The following is an 11,325-nucleotide window of genomic DNA, read 5'->3' on the forward strand; positions in this document are numbered from 1 at the left end:
AAAGCACGCGCAAATAATCGTGAATAAATAGTTTAAGAAGTTATTCTGAGCGTCCGCCAGGAGCTGCGCTGTTCAACCCTCGCTTCATTTTTTTTTTTTTTGTTGTTATTTTCATTGGAAAATTCATGCTAAATAAGCATAAATAAATAACATATAGAGTGCAGTTAGGCTGAATGTCCAGCAGGAGCCTCCCTTTATATCTTTATTGCCGCTGTCACAGAGCGCAGCATGTTTTCAGAGCGTAAGAAGTTAAAGGAATAGTTCACCCAAAAATGAAAATTCTGTCATCATCTACTCACCCTCATGCCAAATGAAACACAGGTGAAATTTGTTAGTCCATATAACACACAGGGAGGCTGCAGCACAACTCGGTAGCAGCCTTCTCCAAAACAACTGAAGTCAGTGGGGACCAAACAATCACACTGTGAATAGAAAGACATATACACCGTCAACTGTAGTTAAGATTTGCACTACATTATGGTGTAAATATACTGCAGGTCTTGTTGGAGCTCTGAAGAACTGGTCCCCACTGACTGCAGTTGTTTTGGAGAAGGCTGCTATGGAGTTGTGCTGCAGCCTCCCTGTGTGTTATATGGACTAACTTCACCTGCATTTCAACTGGCATGAGGGTGAGTAGATGATGACAGAATTTTCATTTTTGGGTGAACTATTCCTTTAAACGTATATTAACTTTTTGCAAAAGAGCAAAACGCTTCATGGGGCTCAGTAATCTGTTGCAGCAGCAGAAGCCCGACGCTTCCTGTGAGCATCTGTTTAGAGAACGAGAGGAGACGGACGGACGGACGGACGGAGAGCTTAAAGGACAAAATCCCTCTGATCCTCTTCTGTCAATATCATCAGTCTGTGATGTTCAACACATTCAGCAGTTATTTAGTGTCATTTACTGTTTTGGTGAGCCCACTTTCCCTCAGCCTGCCTCGTCTACTTCTGCTGCAGTTAGTGGTTTACTAACCAGAATGCCTTTCACCCCTTCATCAAAGCCCAGCCTGTCTCTCTGCTGCAGTGCATTCTGGTCTCTCTCCTGCTCCTGTGGTGGAGAAACTGGTCTCTCTCCTCTTCTACGATGGATTTCTCCCTGTATGATTGTTGAACGTCTCTCGGTGCAAAATGGCGGCTCTAGAAAGAAGCCCTCGCTCTTTGATTCTGAGGGACTGACACCAAAACCTGACGTTTACCGCTGAGGTTTTACATCCTGAAACATTTTCTCATATCAAACTGCATTGGAGCTGCTGGAAACATCTGGAGGTGACGTCACCTCGTCTACGATTGGCCAAAAAAATACACCACCAAATAAAATGGAGCCAGGAATACAAAGTAGCTGTTTTTAGGGTGTTTTAGGGTGGAGTTCTCCTTTAAGTGCTGCTTTCAAAGAACCGTATTAGAGTTGGTTTGCATAGTTTTAGTGTGTTAATGCTGTTTCAGAGGCCTTTACACCCTGAGAAACATTTCAGGGGGAAACATCAGTTCATCATCATCATCATCAGCTCTTCCTCCCCTCCCCTCTCTGGTGATTGACAGGCTGCATGTACAGGACATAGCTGGTGCACCTTCTTCCATCTGTGCCTTGTTTTACTCTGAGTGTTTGGGTACCGACTGTTAGAGAGTACATGCTGGACATTTTGTTAGCAGAGCAACAAATGAACTTTATACCTGAAGTGTAAGCTGCAGCTGGTTCCTCTGGAAACACAGCTGCCACTTCACTGCTGCACCAGCCAGCTCTGTCCAGGACAACAGGCTTCGTTTCCCAGCCTGGAGACCGGTTCGGTTCCTGGAGACTGGTTTGCTTCCTGGAGACTGGTTTGCTTCCTGGAGACTGGTTTGCTTCCTGGAGACTGGTTTGCTTCCTGGAGACTGGTTTGCTTCCTGGAGACTGGTTCGGTTCCTGGAGACTGGTTTGCTTCCTGGAGACCCGTTGGGTTCCCACAGACTGGTTCGGTTCCTGGAGACCCGTTGGGTTCCCACAGACCGGTTCGGTTCCCGGAGACCGGTTCGGTTCCCGGAGACCGGTTTGGTTCCTGAGTTTCACTGTTGTGGTGCTGAGTGCATTTTGCTGAGGAATAAAAAAAGAAATGAAAAACCTGAAAAGATTTTGTTCAGATTGTTGTGAAAAATATATCGATCATATCCGGTGAGAAGATTTTGTCTGACAGAGAAAATAAAGGAACGGGGGAGAATTTTGGTGGAAAAATCCTAATCCTGAAATTTGTCATTCAGTATCTATAAATTGTTGATCCAGTCTAAAGGCCCAAAGTCATCATGCTCCATTTTTTCTCTGAATGTTCGTCACCGATATCGTTGTGGTGTGAACGCTTGAGCAACAGCATATCGTTATAGTTTATAGTTATCTTTATAGTTGTCGCTCTAAGTGTGAATGGGCCTTAAATCCATCAAGTGGACTTGGGTTAGCTACTGTCCTAAAAAAAACAAAAAAAAACAAACTACTATAATTTGTATTTGATTTAGTTTTATTCTCTCATTTTGTGAGAACGCATCAGTTTTTCAAATGGTGAATATCACATTTTTGAATGAAACTCTTGATTTGATAAGCAGTTTGAGATCACCAGACTATAATTTTTTTTAGAGCTTAATAAAGAATGTTTCGCTACTTCCTGTATTTGATATTTCATGTCAGTTTTCATTATATTTCATCTCTCTAACCACCAGGTCACGCTGTCATATGTACTTATATGGTAAAGTGATGTCATACGGCTCTGTTGCCTCTTATTTGCCGGCTGTTACTGAATGTAACTCAGTGGAAAATATTTGAAGATGAGTTCAGTGTTTGGGAGAAGTTACACCGACACACTTAAAGGATTTAAAACGCAACATTTAAGCAACTTACTCTACTTTCTAATGGATAGAAGGAAACTCAGAAGTAGCTGCCATAATAAAGCAAACACTTGAATAAAGTAGAAGTCTCTCAGTAGAGTCAAGCCTCCAACTCTGAACAATCCTCCAGCTTCAAAGCCTCCGTAACGCTTTCTGTTCGTTTGTCTTCCAGGTTTGATTTTCCGACTAAGTCGCACGTGAAAGCGACGCTGTTCAGCAGCCGACTTGGAAGTAGGGCTGAACGATTTTGGAAAAATATCTAATTGCGATTATTTTGACTAATATCGCAATTGCGATATGATTTGCGATATTAGAGGGAATGATAATTTTTACATCATTATTCTCATTTTCATTGAAAAACATTAAAATGATTATGGTGTGATTTTTGCAGAGATCTGTACCAAACAAAGATGTTTTCTTAAGTCTGTAGAATATGATGTGTAGGCAGGACATCTCGACAATATTTAATTTAAAATGGTATTTTGACACACATTTCGCCTTTAACAAATATTGCGCCTCCTGCGATTTGAAAATTGCAGTAGGCCATATTGCGATTTCGATAAAATTTCGATTAATTGTTCAGCCCTACTTGGAAGTCCCAGATGACTGACTTTCCCAGCAGCACATGAACGCAGCATGATAGTAATGGCTAAAAAACTAAAAATGTCTAATGGTGGAAATCTCAGATCCAGATCAACACGAGGGTTTTGGGTTGGAAAACATTTTCCAGAATCTGAGTCCAGTATTGAATCTGCTCATCGAATCCAGATGCTTTTGATTCCCTTATCGAACCTTTCTACATCATTTGTTGAAAAGCGACAATTTCATAAACACGTTTCACACATTTTCATAAGCGCTCATGATCTTCTGCATGACGCTGCGTTAAGAGCTTTCTCTTCACTCTTGTTCCTCCTGTGGTCGACTGAACCGCCGTGTCATGAGTGTTGCACTGAACTGTGGGAACCGGGGACTCCAGCATATGACATCATCAGAGGGGGACGGAGGGTTCAATAAGAGAATTTGTTAGATTTAGGAATCCGACCGCACCCTCAGGTGATCATTATTTGGATATTGATAGATGGACACAGTTCTGATATTCTGATATTGATAGATGGACAGTTTTGATTTTGATAGATGGACAGTTCTGATATTGATAGATGGACAGTTCTGATATTGATAGATGGACAGTTCTGATATTGATAGATGGACAGTTCTGATATTGATAGATGGACAGTTTTGATATTGATGGACAGTTCTGATATTGATAGATGGACAGTTCTGATATTGATAGATGGACACAGTTCTGATATTGATAGATGGACAGTTCTGATATTAATAGATGGACAGTTCTGATATTGATAGATGGACACAGTTCTGATATTGATAGATGGACAGTTCTGATATTGATAGATGGACAGTTCTGATATTGATAGATGGACAGTTTTGATATTGATGGACAGTTCTGATATTGATAGATGGACAGTTCTGATATTGATAGATGGACAGTTTTGATATTGATGGACAGTTCTGATATTGATAGATGGACAGTTCTGATATTGATAGATGGACAGTTCTGATATTGATAGATGGACAGTTCTGATATTGATAGATGGACACAGTTTCATCACTGTACACTCGTAGGTCCTGGTCTCATGTCCTTATTAGGCAGCCTGTTGTCTGGTGAGTCAGTCCGACATGAGGAGCTGAGTCATGAGGACCGCAGACCGCAGCAGCATCAGTTTAATATGATGTCAGTGGTTTTGGTTTAGTCTGATGATTTACTGAAAACCAATTCTAATATCTGAATTGATCAAAAATTTATGGCACTGCAAAAATGTTGATGCTTGTCAGTTGTTATACTTTTACTGATGGTTTTGCATTTTCTTCATCTCGTACTACTTTTACAACAGGAGCAGAGGTGCAAACAAAACACTCATAGGTGTTAGGTTATCTTGCACATATAAAAATAAGACAGAAAGAAGAGAAAAATGTAAAAAAAAATGTAAAGATTGATCAGGTGAGATTTAAAAAACGGGGCTTAAAAACATGTTTCCTCAATATGAAGAAAGAAGCAAAAAAAACCAACAAAAAACAGCCTGAAGAATACGACTGAATTAGATAAACTGAGAATAAAACAGTGAGGAGACGCCGCAGGGGCTCCAGGGCGAAATCATCAGGATTTTTAAACTGTAACCAATCAGTTGTTTTTACAAAAAAAGAAAATGAAAGTTGTTTTTACTAAATTCCAAGCTGGCTTCAGTGAAAAAGCGCTGGGAACGACGAAATCACAGAGAAAGTTGCACTAAAAGGAAGATTTATCAGTAAAACCGATGTGTTTTTCAGCAGGTGGTGTTCTTCAGGGTTTGACAACACAGTCTGATCTTTTCATTTCTGATTTGGAGAACATTCATATGTGATCCTGAATCTGATCCTGAATCTGATCCTGAATCTGATCCAGATCTGATCTGAGCCATGCAGCCGCAGTCTGAACTGTCAGATCAGATTTATGTGGTTTCTACGTCTGGAGGAGGAGAGACAGAGAGGTCGCAGTTTTAATGAGGATTTCAGGAGATTCCTCCATTCAAACAGAACCAGAGGAGACAGACCGGTGTTGGGAACTTCAATTTTTATTTTTTATTTTTTTGAATACTGTCAAATGTCTTCCTGTTGGAGGAAAAGATTGTTGGTTGCTGGCTGTTTCTTTGTTGAAATAATATAGAATAATATTATAATCCTTCATTTTAACATGAAAAACAAACTAAATCTTCAGGTTAGTGTAGTTGATGGTGACTGTTTTGATCCAGTCTCATTCAGATCTGGTCCTGGGAATTTGCAGAGGAGCCATGGAGAAGTAGCCTGGTAAGACCATCCTGATCACGTGACCTCACGAATGTGAGGTCACATGATCAGGATGGTCTTACCAGGCTAATGGAGAAGTGCTGGAGCGGTTTGGGGATTTCATCAGTGAGCAGAAGTGTGAAGTGGAAAAGTGCGTAGGAACGCTGAGCAGCTGTGATGCAGAGCGTGGGCCGCGAGGTTTCTCCACCTCACCGAGGCTTCCGTGGCTTCCTGCAGGTCGGGTGACGCGTGAGTGGAGGAGGCGGAGCGTGATGTCGTCACGACATCACGCTCGGAGGTCAGAGGGGCGGGGCTCGCTCCGCCGCCGCGCTCCCTGGTTTCACTTTGAGACTCGGTGCAGAGGCTGTGGTGTGTTCTGTAATCAAAAACTGTTGAGTAATGCAGTCTGGAAGTCTCATGTCACTTTAAAAGCTCCATATGATTCATTTCCAACTCTCCTCTGTCTCAGGATCAGAATAACGTTCTTCATGATGTTCTGCAGATAATTGTAGTTTAGTTGACAGGATGTTTACTGGATGAGTGTGAGGCCGACCCTGCGGTCACATGCTGCTGGATAGAAATTTAAAAAAAAATTGGACAGATCAGAAAAACTAATTCTCCACTTCACGCCATTCAGAGTCGGATGACGAAGTTGGAAAGTGAGAAAACGTTGCTGCCCGAGTTTCCGGCCGAGACGCAGTGATGACCTTTAACCTTCTAAAGGAAAACTCTTCTCTAACCTGCAGCTTTATCACACTGCAGATAATGAAAAGCTTTGAGCGGACGCTGAATAACATTAAGATCTGACAGCAGAGCCACACAGAGCGGAGAGGCTGTCAGGAGCCGCCTCCCACAGCCAGCCGCTTGAGGGCCAATCACATGCGTTTTTTCATAGGATCGTATTAAAGGTCCATATCATGTAAAGCAGGACTCCCTCTCCTCTGTGATGATAAAGGAGTTGGATGTGTATCTAAACATGGTGAAAGTATCAAAACTAAATCCACACAATCCATATTAGAAAAGCGAGCCTCTAAACGAGCCGTTTGGACTTCCGTAACTTTGTGGCGTCACAAAGGTTCGCTCATTATCATTTCTGTAAGAAGTAATAGACTAACAAAGTGTTTTTTTCAAAGCGGTCGAGCGGTCGTCATCGTTTATTACCGGAGAGTTTTCCCTACCTGTAGCCGCCGGGCCGCGGCGTCTCACGTTTCACTCTCGAAACGGTTAGCCAATCGGAACGGAGGGTCGTTAATATTAATGAGCCTTAAAGACACGGAGACAGAAACGGCCTGTTCTTGGTAAGGCTCAGAGAGATGCTGGAAAATGAACGTGGAGAAATGGATTGAGAGTGTTTTTGGTTCATGACACCACACACACAGCTTTGAATGGACAGAAAGACACAAAATAAAACAGTGGAGGATATGGACCTTTAAGTACCAAACAAAAGTAAGAGTTTTTTGTTTTTTTTCTCTGTCATGGATCAACGGAGGAAAATCGTTGCTGTTGCTGCAGGTGCAGCGTTCGTCTCCAGAGACTCTGACGCTCAGCTGCTCCTCCGTGATGAGAATGAGAAACTATAGGAACTGCTATTTGACAAGGGACGGATGTTTTGCTCCAGTCTGATTGGTTACCACGCTCAGGGTTAAAAAAAAAAAAGATGGAGTAGTGAGTGTTCTTCACCCACAGGTTTCTGAAGGGCCGTTTTGAAGCCTATTGGTCCGTGATCGACGACCTGTCAATCACTGGGCAGGCGACCTGTCAATCACTGGGAAAACAACCCTGTTTTATAACCGTTATATCCCGTTAATGACACAATTATTTTAAAATCTCCATAAGGACACACATTAGAAGAAGTTAAATTAGCAACTGAGACCAAAACCTCCAAAAAAATGTATTGACTTTATATTTTATCAGAAGTTGGGTTGTGGTCCGTTGACTCAAGCGGATGTTAGAGGACTTGCAGCTTTCAGCCACTTCCTTAGTGGCTTCAATAAGGAAGTGGACTTCATGCCGGCCTGCAGGTTCACCTGTCAGTCAAACAGGCTCCAGCAGACCGGACTGACGCTGCACCCTGATGACACCCAAAACACTGAAGGGAGTCACATGCTGAGATTTTGTGATGACTCAGCATCTGTGAGGGGAAGACGCAGTTCACAGAGCGAGAGCTGGAGAACTGGAGAACTGGGGAACTGGGGAACTGGGGAACTGGAGAACTGGAGAACTGGGGAACTGGGGAACTGGAGAACTGGGGAACTGGAGAACTGGGCAACTGGAGAACTGGGGAACTGGGGAACTGGAGAACTGGGGAACTGGAGAACTGGGGAACTGGAGAACTGGAGAACTGGGGAACTGGGGAACTGGAGAACTGGGGAACTGGGGAACTGGGGAACTGGAGAACTGGAGAACTGGGGAACTGGAGAACTGGGGAACTGGAGAACTGGGGAACTGGGGAACTGGAGAACTGGGGAACTGGAGAACTGGAGAACTGGGGAACTGGGGAACTGGGGAACTGGAGAACTGGGGAACTGGAGAACTGGGGAACTGGAGAACTGGGGAACTGGAGAACTGGAGAACTGGGGAACTGGAGAACTGGGGAACTGGAGAACTGGGGAACTGGGGAACTGGAGAACTGGGGAACTGGGGAACTGGGGAACTGGGGAACTGGAGAACTGGAGAACTGGAGAACTGGGGAACTGGAGAACTGGAGAACTGGAGAACTGGAGAACTGGAGAACTGGGGAACTGGGGAACTGGAGAACTGGGGAACTGGGGAACTGGGGAACTGGAGAACTGGGGAACTGGGGAACTGGAGAACTGGGGAACTGGAGAACTGGAGAACTGGAGAACTGGGGAACTGGAGAACTGGGGAACTGGAGAACTGGGGAACTGGGGAACTGGGGAACTGGAGAACTGGGGAACTGGGGAACTGGAGAACTGGAGAACTGGGGAACTGGAGAACTGGGGAACTGGAGAACTGGGGAACTGGAGAACTGGAGAACTGGGGAACTGGGGAACTGGAGAACTGGGGAACTGGGGAACTGGGGAACTGGAGAACTGGGGAACTGGAGAACTGGGGAACTGGGGAACTGGAGAACTGGGGAACTGGAGAACTGGAGAACTGGGGAACTGGAGAACTGGAGAACTGGGGAACTGGAGAACTGGGGAACTGGGGAACTGGAGAACTGGGGAACTGGGGAACTGGGGAACTGGGGAACTGGAGAACTGGGGAACTGGGGAACTGGAGAACTGGGGAACTGGGGAACTGGAGAACTGGGGAACTGGGGAACTGGAGAACTGGAGAACTGGGGAACTGGAGAACTGGGGAACTGGAGAACTGGGGAACTGGGGAACTGGGGAACTGGAGAACTAGAGAACTGGGGAACTGGAGAACTGGAGAACTGGGGAACTGGAGAACTGGGGAACTGGAGAACTGGGGAACTGGGGAACTGGAGAACTGGGGAACTGGAGAACTGGGGAACTGGAGAACTAGAGAACTGGGGAACTGGGGAACTGGGTCTACTGTGGAACGGTGTGAGAACAACAGAAGACGGAGGATTTTATTAGTTTTCAGTTCTTACTATAAATATCTGGCAGTGACTTTAGATAAGAAGCTGAACTGGAGACAGAGCTCAGTGTTTCTGCATGAAGCAACACTGACGTCTTCTAATGTGTGTGAGCAGACAGTGAGCTGTGTGTTGCTGTGGAAACCGGAAACAGGACGACAGGAAGCCAGCTGTCCAAAAACGACCTCCAGAAGTGCGTAATGAGAGTTATGACTAAAGGCAAACTGTATAGAGCACATTTCATACACAAGGCAAGATGCTGTCTGCGTCAAAACATTAGTCGTGTTTTGCACTGAATAAATAATTTTTCCATGTGGTCCAGAATCTCTGCGTCAAGTTTATTGTCTTCACCCTATTTCTACAAAAAATACATAATTTGTCTCGTTAAATGGCATTAAAAAAGAAAGAAAGAAAGAAAGAAAGAAAGAAAGAAAGAAAGAAAGAAAGAAAGAAAGAAAGAAAGAAAGAAAGATAAAAATAGTTAAGATAGAAATAGAAATATTGATGAACCTCTATGATTTACTGTATTCCAGTATGGGAACAACATATAGGTAATAGGTAAGTAAGGATAATAATAAAACATATGAATAAAAGAAATAATAATAAAAATAATAGCACATGTTACATGTAAAACATGAACACACCTCACAAGCCTCTGAAACATTCAGAGCATCATGGGAAACCAGACTGAATTCTGTTTTTCTCTTTAAGGCAGAGAGACCTCACTCCTGTTCACCGGTAGAGAAACTCTGAGACTTTACTGCCTTTAGATGAAGAGTTAGTTTACAAAAGAAATGATTGAACAATTAAATTAATAAATCAAATGTCCTGTCAGGTTTTCAGGCTGATACTTCACCTGATCATCACTAACAACATGTCATCCTGTAGTGTAGGTTTATCAGTTGGTGTTCAGACGGGATAATAGGTCAGATGTGGCCTGATTTCCCAGCAGGCTTTGCTGCGCCGGGTCCCAACACGGTGATTCACAACGCCCACTGAGTTAAAATAACAGCGCTGCTTTTAGAACGACTCAAAATAGAAGAAAAGCTGAAGTGGACAGAGGAGGTCTGATCTGGATCAGGAGGTTCTGCTTCATCCAGTCACAGAGAGGAAAGACCGGACGAAGCTCCTCTCCTCCGCTGTTAGGTCTTTCTCTTCTCTTCTCTGTCATCATGATCACTGTGTCACTCTTCTGAAAAGTAATGGATTACTTTACCTGTTACTCCCTGAGAAAAGTCCTTAGTTACTCTTCTCACCTGTGATCTCTGAGGCGATACACTTTGTGGAGCGAAGCCTCATTAATGATGACAGACACTAAATCTGTCTTTAAGGTTTTTAAAGAAGACTTTCTGAGTCGTATTTCCCACTTTGTTGCTGGTTCATGTCGCTCTGCTGTAACTCTGGTACAAGGGGAATCTTCCATAGATATTACACCAGCAAAGAGTTATTATTATTATTATTATTATTATTATTAATAATAATAATAGTAATAATAATTGTATTTATATAGCACCTTTCCTAAAACAAGTTTACAAAGTGCTTCACAACCGGTAAAAAACAATAGACAGTTAAAAAATAGAGCAGAATAAAAAACAGAATATTAAAGATACATAGAACAATGCATGTTATAAAACAGAGTAAGAGGGCAGCAAGTCAGCTGCATGTAAACAGGGAAAAAACAGTTATAAAAAAGCTTGCTTATAAAAGTGAGTTAAAGAGGAAGTACCGACTGATCTGTTTTCTGTCATTTGCATTTATTATCTGAATTTATTTGCATTGTTGTAAATATTGTTGTATAATATATATTATAAGTACATTACCTTTTGATTTTATCTTTTATCTCAGTACTTATTTTTTCTATTACCTTCCTGTACATCATGCTTGACTTCCTTGGTGTTGTCCGCCAGTTGCTGCTGTGGCACCTGAATTTCCCCAAGGGGATCAATAAATCTTATCTTATCTTATCTTACCTTATCTTATCTTAGTAGGAGTTGTAGTAACAGTAGTATCAGTATTTGTTGTTGTAGTACCAGTAGTATCAGTAGAAGGCCTAGTATCAGTAGCAGCATGATTAT

The 11,325-nt window shown here is 42.9% G+C and overlaps 1 long non-coding RNA gene across 1 annotated transcript in view; it reads left to right on the forward strand.

Annotated features, from left to right (window-relative positions):
- LOC144539402 (uncharacterized) overlaps positions 1-2,106 on the forward strand; it is a 154,810-nt gene extending 152,704 nt beyond the window's left edge. The window contains exon 2 of the long non-coding RNA XR_013504933.1: positions 241-2,106. This is a non-coding gene — a long non-coding RNA (uncharacterized LOC144539402). The remainder of the gene's footprint in view (positions 1-240) is intronic.
- The last annotated feature ends 9,219 nt before the right edge of the window (positions 2,107-11,325 follow it).

The sequence above is a fragment of the Centroberyx gerrardi genome, chromosome 6 (genome assembly GCF_048128805.1).
Source record: "Centroberyx gerrardi isolate f3 chromosome 6, fCenGer3.hap1.cur.20231027, whole genome shotgun sequence".
Taxonomy (NCBI): Eukaryota; Metazoa; Chordata; class Actinopteri; order Beryciformes; family Berycidae; genus Centroberyx; species Centroberyx gerrardi.